Raw genomic sequence first — 17,751 nt, forward strand, 5'->3', positions numbered from 1 at the left:
TACCAAGTACTTGGGGTATGGTAGTAAGTACTTGGGGTATGGTAGTAAGTACTTGGGGTATGGTAGTAAGTACTTGGGGTATGGTAGTAAGTACTTGGGGTTTCGTAGTAAGTACTTGGGGTATGGTAGTAAGTACTTGGGGTATGGTAGTAAGTACTTGGGGTTTGGTACCAAGTACTTGGGGTATGGTAGTAAGTACTTGGGGTATGGTAGTAAGTACTTGGGGTATGGTAGTAAGTACTTGGGGTTTGGTACCAAGTACTTGGGGTATGGTACCAAGTACTTGGGGTATGGTAGTAAGTACTTGGGGTATGGTACCAAGTACTTGGGGTATGGTAGTAAGTACTTGAGGTATGGTAGTAAGTACTAGGGGTATTGTAGTAAGTACTTGGGGTATGGTAGTAAGTACTTGGGGTATGGTTGTAAGTACTTGGGGTTTGGTACCAAGTACTTGGGGTATGGTAGTAAGTACTTGGGGTATGGTAGTAAGTACTTGGGGTTTGGTACCAAGTACTTGGGGTATGGTAGTAAGTACTTGGGGTATGGTAGTAAGTACTTGGGGTATGGTAGTAAGTACTTGGGGTATGGTAGTAAGTACTTGGGGTTTGGTAGTAAGTACTTGGGGTATGGTAGTAAGTACTTGGGGTATGGTAGTAAGTACTTGGGGTATGGTACCAAGTACTTGGGGTATGGTAGTAAGTACTTGGGGTATGGTACCAAGTACTTGGGGTATGGTACCAAGTACTTGGGGTATGGTAGTAAGTACTTGGGGTATGGTTGTAAGTACTTGGGGTATGGTAGTAAGTACTTGAGGTATGGTAGTAAGTACTAGGGGTATGGTAGTAAGTACTTGGGGTATGGTACCAAGTACTTGGGGTATGGTACCAAGTACTTGGGGTATGGTAGTAAGTACTAGGGGTATGGTTGTAAGTACTTGGGGTATGGTAGTAAGTACTTGGGATATGGTAGTAAGTACTTGGGGTATGGTAGTAAGTACTTGGGGTATGGTACCAAGTACTTGGGGTATGGTAGTAAGTACTTGGGGTTTGGTACCAAGTACTTGGGGTATGGTACCAAGTACTTGGGGTATGGTAGTAAGTACTTGGGGTATGGTAGTAAGTACTTGGGGTATGGTAGTAAGTACTTGGGGTATGGTACCAAGTACTTGGGGTATGGTAGTAAGTACTTGGGGTATGGTACCAAGTACTTGGGGTATGGTAGTAAGTACTTGGGGTATGGTAGTAAGTACTTGGGGTATGGTAGTAAGTACTTGGGGTATGGTAGTAAGTACTTGGGATATGGTAGTAAGTACTTGGGGTATGGTACCAAGTACTTGGGGTATGGTAGTAAGTACTTGGGGTTTGGTACCAAGTACTTGGGGTATGGTACCAAGTACTTGGGGTATGGTAGTAAGTACTTGGGGTATGGTAGTAAGTACTTGGGGTATGGTACCAAGTACTTGGGGTATGGTAGTAAGTATTTGGGGTATGGTAGTAAGTACTTGGGGTATGGTAGTAAGTACTTGGGGTATGGTAGTAAGTACTTGGGGTATGGTACCAAGTACTTGGGGTATGGTAGTAAGTACTTGGGGTATAGTACCAAGTACTTGGGGTATGGTAGTAAGTACTTGGGGTATGGTAGTAAGTACTTGGGGTATGAGCCTTGTGTATTTTACTGTCATTAATCATTGATTCATAGTTCATGAATGGGCAATGACGACAGGACAGAAGTATATATACTACACAGCCGAGTGCGAAAGAGACGTGTATATTATTCTGTCAGCTGCTTTGTCAAATTTGGAACCAAATTTTGAACTAGCCACATCATATTTAGATTAACTTGAGAACAGGACAGAAAGCTATCATGCAGGCTAGTACGAAAGAGAAAAGTATAGTTCTGTCAGCTGGTCTGTTAAACATTGTTGCTCAGACGCTGGTGAACTCCTACTAGCTTATGATGAGATGACGTATAACAGCCTCGGTGGTCTAGTGGTTAGAGCGTTAAGTTCACGATCTGGAGGTCCGGGTTCGATTCCCGATGGGGACATTGTCGAAATCACTTTGTGAGACTGTCCTTTGTGTGGTAAGGACTTTTCAGGCTTGAATCACCTGATTGTCCGAAAAAGTAAGATGATTCCGTGCTTCGGAGGGCACATTAAGCCGTTGGTCCCGGCTATTAGCCGTAAAAACACCTCCACCAACCCGCAGTGGAGCAGCGTGGTGGAGTATGCTCCATACCCCCTCCGGTTGATTGAGGGGAGGCCTGTGCCCAGCAGTGGGACGTATATAGGCAGTTTATTACTTGGGGCACGGCTTTTTCTTGAAATGGAATTTTGGTGCTTACGTAATTTTGCGTAGTGACGATATATATGAAAATAATTGTTGCTTGAGAGTACAGAGAAAATAGGTAATTATCACGTTAAAGTTGTACAATAACGCCATCTATATTATGGTGAAAGTAGCCTGGAAATTCCCTCATTCAAATGTTTATAGTTTTTTTTTTTCCCGAAGGGTAAGCCAAAGGGAACTATGCCCATACAGCCATGTCTTACTTTTTTTTTCTTGATGATTAATGAAATCATGAAAGGTGATGATGATGAAACCTAAGCCCCCACCCTTGGAGTAGACTCCTACTCCAAACCCCAAACGAATTAACTCAAAAGTCCGCATAAACTTTCGAGTAATGAAGCGGCTTCCTGCTACGAAGCGAAAATAGGCTGATACACTTTGTTTATTGAACACTCCGACATAATAACACTCGCGAATGTCTTCCGACTAACTTAATGCGATCATTAACCACAAAACACCACTTCGTATTAATTATTTAGATTATTCAATGAAGAAAGCAACTGTCCCGTTCCCGCCAAAAAATTTTATAGAAAAAATATGGCTTTTAGTATGAAAAAGAAAATGACACTATTTTAAACTGTTTATTTTTTTTTGGATTTTTTATTTCTCATTATTCATTTATTTACACTAAACATATACCTAAAGCTGTTGACAATAAATAAAGTTAACATTTATATTAAATAACAACATTATTTGTTTTATTTCGATTTCTTACTTTACAAAAGCTTTATTTGTAAAAATCTAAAAACGCAAAAAGTAATTTACTTACTTTTGTCCTTTATGAACTGTGTTAAATCAACGCAGTGACCTGATATTAATATAATAAACGAAGGAAGTAAGTACATAAGTTAATAAATACACGCCCATGATTCTTATAAGGGTGGGCAGAGGCAGGAATAGGATGCGTGAAGGTGCATTGCAATACTTCACTCACGTCACGCCTTTTTTCGATTGGTGTAGGCAGAGACCCCGGTATTCCACTTACTACGATCCTACGGTATGTGTCTATCTGTGTCGTGTGTCTGTATGTGTCTGTCTGTATCCTGGGCCTGTTCGTGTCATGTGTCTATCTGTGTTGTGTGTCTGTACATGTCTTGTGCTTGTCCATGTCATGTGTCTGTCTGTGTCCTGTGTCTTTCTGTGTCTTATGTCTGTCTGTGAGTGGGTGTACTATTCACCTCTGTCGGGGTAGACACAGGATACAGGTGGGATGCTACAATAATTATATTATTGACTAGAATTATATTGAACATTGTCGGACTAAATTAATAAATTCCGTCATAACTATTGCTGTTTAGATAGTCTTGGGTGAATAATAAAGGATCAAATGGTACTATGTACACATAACCACAGTAAGTCATTAGTATGAAGATTAATACGACGAATAATTGAACGGCAAAATCGAGTATAACTTTGTGGTTGAGTACGGTGTCTTTTGGTTTTCCATACAGTATTTTTTCTTTCGCTTGTTCCTTGTTGTATGGTAAATTCTGCACGACGATCTTCTTGCGAATCCTGTGTGGTTTTTTCCTTTTCGGTGCGGTCCTGGGGAGTTTAAATAATAGATAGTAACGGCATAGAATAAGGAATATAGCGGCAACTCTCCGTCCCCCACCAGCGGCTGAGCTAGGTTTACCTCACCCCCCGTCGATCTTAGTTTAGTCTTGAATCGTATCAAATTCAAAAATATCTTTATTCAGTAGGTAACAGTTACAATTTGAATCGTCATTTTTTACATAGCAAACGTCTCATCCGCCTAAAACTACTGCAGCTTCACAACCTATTTAGCTGAGGAAAAATCTGCAAAAAACCTCAGGGGAGAGCCCAATACGTTCTTTAAAAAAAAAGTAAGATAATGTTTTTTTTTTAATAACATAGGCTCTCGTTTGACCACAATCTCATTTGATGGTAAGTGACGATTTGGTCTAGAATAGATCACGCTTACACGAATGCCTATTCACTCTAGCCTTGAAGACTCCTACATTATAACGAGTTGGAAAAACAGACGACGGCAGACAGTTCCAGTCCTTTGCCGTTCGCATCAAAAAGGAAGAGAAATGTTTAGTGCGGATTGGTGGTATATCCACAATATGAAAATGAACTGTCTGCCGATGTCTAGTTGTCCGTAGATGGAATGGAGTGGGTGGAATTAACTCGTGAAGTTCCCGCGCACACTCTCCGAAGTGTATCCTATAAAAAATCAAATCAATCAAATCAAATCAACTGACAGACAACCTACAAAAACATCAAAAGAAATTTATTGCAATTGTTGTTTTTGTATTGTTGTTTGTTGTTTTTATTGCAGTTGTTGTGTTATTGTTTTTGATTGTTGTTGTCGTTGAGATTTGTTGCAGTTGTGTATTGTGTTTGTTGTTGTCTGATTTTTGTGGCGTATTAGATTTTGGATGTTCCTACTTACCAAGTTGCATCATAGTTCTTCGTAATATACGCGCCATCAATATCGACTTTATACCAAGATTTATATTTGTCGAAAACTTTGCCGCTTTCAGTAGAAGTGGCACTGTTTGCTCGAGATAAACTATGCTGTGGTGTGTCCATTGTAAAAGTACGGTGAATTTTAAATAATTACTAAAATTACGAAGGTAAACGGATAATTTTTGACAGTGACAAACTTGTGAGAATTTTTGATAAGTACTGTCAGAAGATCGGTAAGTATTTCAAAAGTATTTTAACAGAGATTTTTGCCTACCTACATAAGGTCGCTTTAGTTAAAACCTCAAGCGTTTTTCTGTAGGGCTAAGATGCGCAACACAATAAAATTTTGTCACGGTCGTTTTATCGATTCTGACGATATAATTATGTCGTTTTGTCGATTGGTGCTAATATGTGAACCCAAATAAGTCGTGACTTTATGTCAAAATATGAACAAAATCACGTGACACGTTTGTTAGGGAAAAACAAACTTATCGATTTGGACAAAATTCATTCTTCTTATAGTATAGGTTGTGAGGTGGAATACCAGCCTCATCAACCCTGTTGTCAGGGTTATGATCCCGGTTACTATTTACTTACATCAGTAAATAGTAACCGGGACTAGGGATGCACATTACGATTCGATTTTTGTGAATATCGATTCAAGTTAATACGATCTAGCGATTTTTTGAATCGATTCACTTCAATGCGATCTTTATTCGATTCGATTCATAAGTAAGATGAATCGCATCCTTCAGATCGCATTCACAGACAATCAACTTGTTATCTTAAGAAAGATCAAATACATACAAACGAATACCGACACTAGATAAGTATATTTAAAATTAAAACACTCCGTCGCACGCAATGTTTCTGTTACAAAGCATCCGAACCTGTGCTTAATCGGAAAGCTAATCCGATTTCTTACTGGTCAACTCGAAAAACAGTATGGCAACAGTTAGGTACGACGGCCTTGCGATATTTGGCGATCGTGGCTACCTCTACACCATCTGAACGCCTTTTCTCTCTCGCTATATAACATTAGACGAAAGTCGCAATAGATTGCTACCGGAAGACTTTCCAAATTGTTATTTTTGAAAAGTTTAGACGTAGATAATTGGCATTTGTAATTTATTTTTGTTAATTATTTTCTTTACATTATTAAAATTTGTTTTTTATAGCTAAAAATGTGTTTTATTTTATGAAATCTTTGCAAATTTAGATTACGATTTTAAAAGCAATTTTCACAAGATCGATTCAAAAGGATACGATCCGATCCAAGGATCGATTCAGAGTTTTACGATCCAAAAAATCGATTCAAAGTAAAAAATCGTGCATCTCTAACCGGGACCAACAATAAACGTAATTTACACTTGTAACTTGTAGCGTGTTAACGTGTAGACTTGTAAGTTTTGTTTTGTGTGCAATAAAGTGTTTTATTACTGTGGGAGGGAGCGGAGAAAAACATCCGAGCACAGTTCCCACTGTTTATTTTTTTAGAGTTTAACGGTTTTACAACAAATGCACTTAAATCTTATTTTAGAGTAATTTAGAGAAAACCATTTCTAGTACCACGCGCACACACTTCCGCCATCTTTCTTAATCTCCCGTCCCTTTCACTCCTTACCTCTCACTCTTCCGCCTTCGCTCGTATCTTCCCTCCTTCTCGTACATCTGTTCCTCGCATATCCTGTTTCTCTGTCTTTCAATCCCGTCTCATTCCTTCTCCTTTATCTTACCATCATCTTACTCTCTTACACTTCAAACACCTACACACACTCATACCCCACATTATAATTAATATTTTGATAAACACGGCACTGGTAGGGACACCATTACTTACACTGTTGGTGGTTGAGGTAAGAAATAAAATACAAGACTGGTTTTTATTATTAATTTATTTATCAATATAATAATATGTATATAATGTATAACTTACAGCCAGAGTGGCCGCGCGGCGCGGGCAGGACTGACAAAATGAAAACTGAGGAGGAACTGCACAAAAAATGAATACATCTTTCACAGAGGACCCCGCCGCGGGCGCAGCAAGCATCTTAAAAAACAATTTCTTAATCATATCCAAGAATACACTATGTATGTATAGATTATTGACTAACATGCTAAGTCCATTTTATATTACAACAACCAATTTATGAATTCCTCAAGTTACAAAAACTGAAAAACTATTCAACAATCAATGTTAACTCCACTGGAAAAATACTTCCTACCCATTTTTTTTTTCTAAATACTTATCATACAGCACTTATTAAGAAGCAAGACTTTTTTTTTGTATATTTTTCATTTATACAGTAATCCTAGATAAGGGTATTGACTCCTTTGACGTACCTACTAAAAAAAAATTGCAACAATAGACAAAGTAAATTTAAAAACTTAACAATAACGTTCATAAGACGTCAGTAACTGTACACTTGCGAATCTGACATTCTGCCCACCCCAATAGCGATTGCGGGCGCGAGTTCGTCAATCTCTATGTATGTATGTACAACCTAACACACATTTTAGCATCACAAAGCACTTATTTAAATAACTTTTAAGTGTTAAGCTGTTACACGGTTATAACCTCAACGACTATACTGCTAAATATTTGTCGAATACACATGTCGCATACTTGCACCGTATCCCTAACAGGGTTGCCAGAGAACTACATCACCTCTTATCATCAAGAGTTGGTTCAATTGCACAACCTCTTGCTTTGGAATAGATATTTTTCAGTGCTAAGCCCTTCATCTTGTTATCATCATCATTAGTTTAAGATTGATTTACGCGAGGTTACTTAAATCCATACCTTTGTTGCCACTACGACACCTCTGACACCCCCGAAAGGAACAATAGCGTGATGAACTAACCCGTACCTACAGGCGTCACATAAATATCAGATTCTCAAGTGTAGCAACTTTCCAATGAGGCTAGCAATCGCTTCGACTAGGCACTATGAGAACGCTTTCAATTCAACATACATTTACACATTTAAAGAGCACTATTATAACCAATAAGTACTATAAAAGCAATGTATATCGATGCGCCCGCAGCATGGCAGACACGACGCGACATATGTCGCGGGCTTCTACCAACAGGCTACCTTTGTTAGGACAGCGGTACAATTATTGGTCGTGGTCATTTATCAGTCGCGTCGCGTCTGCCATGCTACGGCCGCTGGAGTCACTACGCATCCTTCAAGGTATATCTAATCCTAGTAAGTTTATACGGGACGGCTAGATTAAAAGAAACCGAGACACAGAAATCGTAAGGTTTAATGCTAAAAGCGATAATTCGTTGGCATAGTTAAGTTATAATGTGAATTATGTAATTCAATAACAAAACTTAATTTTAATTTAAGTTGACAGTTATGGAACTAGCTCTCTCTTACTAGCACCGAGTGTGTGTGAAGGAAGGCACTACTTTCGGAGCTGTCAAGTTAAAATTAAATTTCGCCATTGAATCATTATTACTTTGTTAAAATATTACATGTTAAGTATGTAGTGTGAAATTCGCACTGAAATATAAGCATTTGATCTTATCAATATAAATATTTTCCCCCAAAGAAACTACCTACAGCGCATCATCTAATTTGACTATCTAATTTGAAAATCAATAATAATTGTCAAACTCTAATCAAAATTTATTTTTTACTTAAATTTTATTTAATTTACATTCTAATTTATACATCATTATACACGTAGGATCTAGTGCCAATAACCTTTTTAACTAATTGTTTGGAATCTTTTTGTGAAAATCTTAGCTAAAGTACATTTACAAGCGGATAATAATAACATATTGATTCGTCTAAGTCTCTTATTTAAAACTGCATTTGATAGTTTGAAGCCTACCATCACATTATGATGTCGATTTTGACAGATACAAACTTAATTTTATTTTAAGTTTGACGGTCTCAAAACTAGAGCTGTTTCAATTTCTTGTACGTGTCGTAAAGTAAAACTGTTAAAGGGCTGTCAAATTAAAATAAATTTAAGATTCGTCAAAACCGACAACTATGTCGATGTAAATAAATTGAGGGCTATTCGCTAAAGAACATTCGTTATTGCTCTAAATCCCTAAGCTACCGATTTCTGTGTCATTTTAAAATAAATTGGTTAATTATAATAGGAACTATTATAAGAATGCATAGCGCCATTAAAAAGCTTTTGACGCGTAAGGTTTGCATATCCAGTCCATAAAGTGCAACGATAGTGCTGTAATGGAAAAATCAATCATTTTATTTCTTAAATCTGTTATATATTCACTGATACGCAGATATCATTTTATTACTGTACCCAAAAATTAATTATTTTCTATACTTTTCTTTATAATTTAAAATTTATTGTATATTTAGAGACTTTACCCTAGCCGTCATTATTTTGTATTTAAGTTAAGTAAAAAATATATTTTTTTTTCATGTAATTTTTTTTGAGAATTTTGCATGGACTTGGGACGTCAAACATTAAACGTCAAAACGGCGCTAAAGACCGACAAGGATGCATTGGCGCGCGTAAAAAATCAGAATCGCGGGAGAAAGTTATTTCTAAAATGGGAATTTTACACACATGACTTGGCTGTACGGGTCCCCTTTGCTTGTCCAGTACGGGCAAATACAACAAAAACAAAAGTATGGTGATGCGCATTAGCGCCCTCTGCCAATGTCATTCACGCGCCGCAAGATCCTTGTCACTTGAAGACAGAAGCGATGCTAGACCATAGACGTAACTTATTTAATCTAACAATTATAAAATAGAATTAACAGTAGATTTGCCGTACGTATCATCTGAAAATTGGTTTGTCATACTTGAGGTGGTTTCCTCTCCGCTAGAGGGCATATACCCAGCCAGTTGGGTGACGTATATAGTAAATTTATGTCTCATCTTCTTACTAAACATTTTATGGTTGAGCCGTATAGTTTTTTTACGGAACCAAATCGATCGACTGGGAACATCACTAATTTCCACTTTGACAGTTGATTGAAGAGACAACTTTATTGTTTTTCGGCGTAGATTTGCCCCAAATGGCCGGACAAATAGACGACCAATTCCAGTCCATACGCACAGCAAATGTACCTATTAAAAAAAGCACACTTAAAAACTAAGAAAATAAAGAATAAGTTTGACACACACCTTATAATCGTTACATTTTAGTGCAACATTACATTAGAAATATACTTTTTACGCGAATTTCAAATTATCCTAATTGAATCAGCATTGGCCCCGATTCCCGCAGACATCTCCTAATTTTATTTTAAGTTATACCCGTCATTTTCTTATCCGCCGAAAAGGAAAGGGACGGATGATGGACAGCTGTTCATTTTAAAGTAAATAAATGAATAACCCTGGCAAATCACACAGGGATCTCGCTAGCACTTAACCCGTTCAACTTAATTCTGTCGAATTATTGCCAAATGTAAAATTGTGAGATGACGTTTTAATTTCTGCATAAAATTGACTTGTCTTTCACAAATTTTATGCCTGCCGATTACCCGTCCCTTTCCTTTTCGGTGGATACGAAAATGACAGGTATAACTTAAACAAATTTAGATGGTGTATACTGGAATCAGCACCATTAGAATAGGTTCTATTTTTCCGTGCATGCTTTATTTAACAAATATATACATGACTTTAGTATATTTTTAGCATAAATCCTATTGGCATAATATCATGCGAAAGATAAACATTCTCATTCGCAAAATGACATGTTACGTCAAAGAATATTTACATAAATATGTCTAATTACATAAATCATCGCAATTTGAATCAATTTATTCATGGAAGATCATAATTAGTTAGTCTGTAAGATTAGGACAAGGCGTGGTTTTTAGACAACGGATTCTTGCAGACACGAACAATTTTATTTTAGTTTGACAGTTCTAGAATGTTCTAGAGTTAGTTTCTTTTTACATATATAAACTCACGTCTATTTTCCTCGGCGTGAGTTTATATATGTAGTTTCTCTTTCATGCACTTATTCTAAGTGAAGGACAGCTATACACTTCTAGAACTGTTTAACTAAAAAAAAAAATATCGTTTTTAGGGTTCCGAACGTCAACAGGTAAAGGGGAACCCTTATAGGATCAATTATCACTTTTCGTGTCTGTGGTGTCCTAAATAATAATTGTTTCTTTCTTTCTTTTTTGTCCGTCCGTCTGTTTGTGTATCTGTCAAGATCTTTTTCTAAATTTAGTTCGCCTGAACCCTTGTCATTAGACTCTTCCCAGCAGTGGGACTTAAGACTGTGTATTGTTTTTGTTAAATATATAGATTGTAATTTCTCCAACGTCGTAGTCCTGCCTGAGGTCAACCACTTGGCCGGACAAAAGTATGCACAGAAAAGCGTCATTCAACAAAGACTCAACAAGGATAATTCGACTCGTCACGTCACATAACACTTTCGTCAAAATAACATTATGTTGAGCAAGTTAGTAATTTCATTACAAAAAACACATACAGTGTTACTACAAAACAAAGACTAAGAAATAAACTATGTTTAAAATATAATCCGTATACGAATGAAGTGCCGAAGGCCGCGGCGCTACTGTCGAAGATTCTGCATAGAATTATTATGACTTGTCAAGTTAGTTTCATTAAAATCCGCCGACTTCTTTCGTGGCGTGAAATACTATTTCAAACCTAGTTTATTTTTAGTTTGTGTTTTGTAGTAACACTGTTACACTTTCGTTTTGGTCACATTTGACGATTGAGAATGTAATTAGCATTTATTATCTGCCCACCCCAATGGGATATAGCGGAAATTCTATGTAATTTATTTACCACAATCCAAATCAATTAGCTGCGGATTCCGGCCAAAAACTACATTTTCCTTTGGAACTTTATTCCGTACATTATTTTTGTTAAAACTTTTACAATATGTACATTTTTATTATTTTAAGTATTTACTTTAAAACAAATTATAAAAAAAATATAGTCCTCTAAATCGCCCTGGCTGTGAGATATAAAAAAGACTGTTGTGTTAAAAACAAAACCTTTTCATACTTTCCCAATCGTCAAACCCGACCGATTTAAAAAATAATAGATTAAACAAACAATGTGTGCTCAGTTGTGTCCATTTTACATTGGCAGTTTAATACAGACCCCGAAAGAATTAGGAATAACCACTTCAAATGCGAGTAAATAAGAGTTATTTTATATATTAAAACGAGGGTACCTGCTATATGTTGTGAAAACTATTTTTAAGCGCATCTTAAGAATAAGCTATTATTAAGGTGAATTTTTGAAAGCGACTCTTTATCTAATGTCACAATAATTATGCCTTTTCATTATCGAATCGAACAGTCTAGAGACAGTCGTTGTGAACCATAGAATAAAGAATAACACTACGTATAGAACGGCAACTCCCCCCCCCCCCGCACCAATTCGTATCGAGCACCTACCTCACCCCCCCTGGGTCATACTTTAGCCTTAAACGGCTGTAACCCGCTGAGGACGCACCCCGGACGCTTCATACAAAACACCTCGTGTTACACAGACACTACACATTGACGTTATCGTACACGCGCATCTGTGTGTGTGACGTCTGACGCCATACGATTGAAGACTAAAGTAAAACCGAGTGTGAGGTAAACCTAGCTCAGCTGGTGGGGAGCGTAGAGTTGCCGTTCTATACGTAGTTTATTATACTATGCTGAGGAGAAAGGGTGCGCGAGAGTGCGCGCTCTGTCACACTTGCACGCGTTAGGCCGGGTTTCCACTTACGCGGATTTGACCAATCACAGCGTTCGAGAGAGCGAAAAACGAAGACGCTCTGTCACTCTCTCCCTCACGGTGATTGGTCGATTCCTGCACATCTCCGCGTCAATGGAAACTCAGCTTTAGGCAGCACACAAATGTGTTTTTGTATGAAGTGTCCGGTGTGATAAACACTTTAGAAAACGATGCAAAAATGCGTACGTTTAACCTCGTAACGCCGAGATTTCCAGACACGATAGTTAAACAATAGGGTTTGGATTTTAAAAGAACATTCGGTCTTACGATTTTAAGGCACTTTCGAAAACCCACCTTACATCTTTAGCGATTTATGTCTTTTTTTTTAAGCGAAGAGATTTATTTTTAAACAAGAATAACTATAATTAACGCTTATGTGGCCCCTGCGATCAATCAACGGAAGCCAGTGCCCAGCAGTGGGACGCACATAGCAACATTAAGACGACGTGTAAGCAAAAGTATATATGTTTTTGGTCATGCACGTTTCGACACTTTATTAAAAAAAAACTTACGCCAAAGGTCTTTGAAAACTAGCACTAAGCCCTTTTAATATTAGACTTAAAATCGTTAACATCACTGTTATTTTTAAACTAAGTTGTAACATTTTATCTAAGTCGATTCTTCCACTTAACCAGAGCTGTATTTAATTAATTATATTATAAAAACGTCATAATTTACATTTAATATTTAAGTTTACTCAAATCTGTTGCATAATTAATGTAGCTGTTCAATTAATGAGACTATTTAGGGTTCCGTATCCGAGGGGTCAAAACAGGATACTACTACTAAAACTTCGCTGTCTTCGCTGACTTGTCTGTCCGTCGCGAATGTAAACAAACCTTTTTTTAAATAGACAATTCACTACATTTTTTTTTTTGTTCTGAGTTATACTTATTATAATCCAGTCTACAACGGTAAAGACTTTTATCAATTATTTATAATTTCCGAGATATTGTTACCAAATTGAACAGGTTGGTGCGGTCAGTCGTCGACCTTAAAATAGATTATGGGAATATAATTTCGAACTTACTTTTCTTATTATTGTGGCACACAGTAAAACAAATTATTTGAAATTGATAGAGGTGCCTATTCAGTGACAAACTTAACCTAATTGAAATTTGACAGGTCCTAAGCTAGCTCCGTTTTTTTTTTCTTAGGTTTTGGCTTCGCGCGGCTTGCGCATTTGCCACAGACAAAGATAGGGAAACGGATTCGTAGGAAAAACAAGGAACGGAATTTGGAAAGAAAAAGGATCAGAAAGGTGACTCGCTCCGTTCTTCACTTACAATATGTGCAAGAAAGGGACGGAGGTAGTTTCAACCCTGTCAAATTAAGTAGGTTGCCCGAATCCACACCATTGTTAGATAACCGACTCGCATTTACCAAGTGGCGATTCATACATATTTGTAGGTATTACTTTATTAAATTATCTTAATTTCTAAGTCACTCTATTAAGTTTTATTCTTTAGGAGTCTGAAATGCCAACAAACTAAGTATAATCTTAAAAGTTCTTGCATAATCTAAGTTCATTTAAAATTCATTAGAGGCATATTCAAACGGTATAGATAGCGATCCAAACGGGTTGAAATTACACTGAAATTCTCTGCTAAACGTGTTTAGGAAAACATAGAATACAGACGGTCATACGTTCAAAAAAAATCAACTTTAGGACTAGTTAGTAGCTGCAAAGGTTGTCTGGAAGACTGCTGCATGAGCAATAAGGCCGTATGTTGTTCCTTCCTATATCTGTATTTCGTGTCAATTGTGCTCAATAAAGTATTTCATCTATCTATCTGCAAATGGCTCGACTGATTTTGATATAATTTTTCCTATGTTTGACTGGGTTCTCAGATGGTTTAGACTTACAACTGGAACCAATAGGTGGCGCTGCGATAGGTAATGCGGATGGATAATGTTTGCCACTAGTTGTCTTAATTTGTTTTATTTTTAAATAATATAGGCGACCTGTGTCTTGTAATCTAATACTAACAAATTGTGCCATTCGATTTTCTAAGTTCAATCTACATCATTGGACTATACACCGATTATTTTAATTTCATCATCAATTTAAGAGCCACGCTCTTGTCGGTGCAGCATTTTCCATTCCAGTCTATCAAAGGCCAATTCCTCGACTTCCCTATAAGACACGGCGTTAACCTTTTCTTTAATCTCTTCCATGTAAGCTGTCCAAGAAGAGCTTACATGAATTTTAATTTAACTGATCAAAATTCCATTTCAATGTTTAATTTCTTTAGAACCCTGACGTTGGCAGAATCATCGTTTCTGAACGATGCAGCCATAAAAAGAAAAAAGTTGAAGTTGACATAATATAGGCTCGCGTTTGACCACAATCTCACCTGATGGGAAGTGACAATGTGGTCTATAATGGATCACGCTTATACAAATGCCTATTCACTCTAGCCTTGAAGACTCCCAGATTATAACGGGAAAAACAGACGACGGCAGACAGTTCCAGTCCTTTGTTATTCACATCAAAAAGAAGGCTAAACGTTTAGTGCGGATTGGTGGTATATCTGTCGTGGCCAGATCGCAGAATTGATCATTTCATGATGTGTTAAAATAGGCAACTCATAATTAAAGCACGTAATAACGGGTTCTTACCGCGTTTAAATGGGGATATGAGACTCCCGATCCAAACTACATCATGATGTGGCCAACGAATGATAATTTACTTCAGAAATGATCAACTCTAAGATCAGGCCACGACATATCGACAACATAAGGAGGGTTACAGGTGTAAATGTCAGTGTAATGTCTCGGTTGAATCGCATCCTATCTCGTCCGATCGACTCTCAGGACCCAGTCTTCTGACAATTATTCGCATGAGTCTAATATCATTATTTTACTACAAGTATCAACATCTGTACAATTTTGCCCTAATTTTTGAATATTGATCGGTGAGGAGACGTTTCAAGTATGGATGTCAAAATAAACGACTTTCGAGACGACATATCCCATGAAATGAGATGACTTTTACGCTTACATCATTGTGTTATTTAAGACCCTGACCCCAGATCTAAGGGGTATAACGTAGATCCTTTGCCTTGGTAGGTGACCTCAACGGTTGCAGAGGCGGAGATGGGAGCCATCGGTACGGCAATGCAGTACGGAAGAGGCGAGTCACAGGGACTGTAACCTATAACCTGACAGAGGGCAGCAGTAACTGTCAGTACTATTCGGAGGACAGGAGTCCTAGTACGGCTATGAAATAGACTACTCTGGGCGCCATCCCACTCACGTCAGACAAAGTACTGCGGGGCGGAAGACAAGAGGGACACCACTGCCCTATTTTCTGTAAAAAAGTAGCATGGAGAATGCTACACCGACAAGAGCGTGGCTCTTAAATTAGTGATGTGAATTAAAAAAACTTGCTTTTTTTCCAGGCCACTATGCCATTCGTAGGTGTAGGAATAACCTCGAAAGAGGTTTTATTAAGGCACTCAAATAGTCGCGTAATGCTAAATTTCATTAAAAAATTGTCGAATATTTTTCACTGACACATAATAACATAAGCTCACTGCTACATCCCAATCGGGGTAGTCAGAGGTACATCCATCGCAAGATGAACTAAGTACCCGCACCTCACAGAGCTTTCTGTTTGACCAACATGATAGGTGAGCGGTATCGCCGTCTATAATGGTCGAGACAACTGTGTTAGTGACACATAATAATCCTAAAAGATTACCATTATATGTCAATTCGACGTTCAGTAAGTTTATTTCAACATGTTCATTTATGTCGCCTAGTTCAAGCCGCCGGTAACACCCCGCCCCGCACTGAGTCGTATCGGGCGCCTACCTCACCCCCTCTGGGTCTTACTAATCTTTGACTCGCACGCACTTACAAGTAAGAGACTTTTGCATGAAGATTGAGGGGTTTGCTACTACAAAAGACTAATATCAGAAAAAAAAAATAACAAATTAAACAATATACAAGCGTAAAAGCAACCTCAAAATCACCTTTGGAACATCTCACCGCCGACCAAAAAGAGATCCAAACCTATTAAGTGAAACTCGAAGAAAAAAAATGCTAAACGCAGCACCAAAAAAAAACTAAAAACCGAGTCGACATTAGACGACTCCTATGTAAGCAATAACTAAGACACGTGCACTGATTCCGGTTAACAACACTTAATTTTATTCCAGTCTAACATTGGGTGAAAAGGCCTCATTGAATCAATTCGTCATAAAAAACATTACGGGTTAAGGTCCCGGCTACTTTTTGCTCAAATAAGTCGTTACGTGAGCCATGTCAGGGGCCTTTGGCGGCTCTATATTAACCCTGACACCACGGTTGATGAGGTTGGTAATCCACCTCACAATCCACACATATTGCTATTTGACATTTATTAACATTGCGCACTTACTTTTTATACGCGCAAATGTCAAATACAGCCTCCGTGGTGTAGCGGTTAGAGCGTTCGATTCCCGATGGGGACATTGACGAAATCACTTTGAGTGACTGTCCTTTGTTTGGTAAGGACATTCCGTGCTTCGGAAGGCACGCTAAGCCGTAGGTCCCGGGCTACTAGCCCAAACACCTCCACGAACCCGCATTGGAGCAGCGTGGTGGAGTATGCTCTATACCCCCTCCGGTTGATTGAGGGGAGGCCTGTGCCCAGCAGTGGGACGTATATAGGTTGTTTATTATGTATGTTTAAATGCCAAATTACTTTTTTAGATGAATTGCAACAGTGTGGCCTATTCAAACCCTCAGCTCAAGATACTGCCGCTTCTACGAGTGCATGACAGAGATGGAAGTAGTTTTGTATCCGTCAAACTAAATCAAAATTAAGTTTGTTTGCAGGAATCAACACCAAAAAAGAACATTATTTTTTCTCCTTTATATATTAATTAGCATTATCAACTAGGACATAACTCACTAGTGTTTAAGGTATAACATTGACTGCACATTTTGAAGGTTCGAATTATGATACAATGTCAAAAATATATATGTTTTAGTGGTAATATATACTTACATTATTTTAGGTAATATATAGACGTATGTATTCTGATGACCGCGCAGCGTTGCTTATTGTCGATGCATACAAGCTGTGGACAAATAAAAAAAAAACATTTTACATACTGTTTGATTCTATTTGGATCATAAATGATTATCACGTCCTCAGCGGTGAAGGAAAACATCGTGAGGTAACCCACATTCCCGAGAAATGCATTTTCGGAGGTATGTGACCTAACCTGTATTGGACTGGCTTTCCCTTGGAA

General features: G+C 37.8%; 1 protein-coding gene and 1 long non-coding RNA gene across 2 annotated transcripts in view; both read right to left on the reverse strand.

Annotated features, from left to right (window-relative positions):
- Window positions 1–2,412: 2,412 nt before the first annotated feature.
- LOC126379641 (uncharacterized) lies at window positions 2,413–5,264 on the reverse strand. Its single transcript, XR_007568354.1, has 2 exons — window positions 4,768–5,264; window positions 2,413–3,893 (listed from the first exon to the last, which is right to left on the reverse strand). It is a non-coding gene; the product is annotated as an uncharacterized LOC126379641 (long non-coding RNA).
- A 1,397-nt stretch (window positions 5,265–6,661) lies between these two features.
- The window catches only part of LOC126379636 (la-related protein 1), a 104,412-nt gene continuing 93,322 nt past the window's right edge, over window positions 6,662–17,751 (reverse strand). The window contains exon 28 of the mRNA XM_050028471.1: window positions 6,662–17,577. The gene's annotated coding sequence lies outside the window, so the exon portion shown is untranslated. The remainder of the gene's footprint in view (window positions 17,578–17,751) is intronic.

Source organism: Pectinophora gossypiella, chromosome 29, assembly GCF_024362695.1.
Source record: "Pectinophora gossypiella chromosome 29, ilPecGoss1.1, whole genome shotgun sequence".
Taxonomy (NCBI): domain Eukaryota; kingdom Metazoa; phylum Arthropoda; class Insecta; order Lepidoptera; family Gelechiidae; genus Pectinophora; species Pectinophora gossypiella.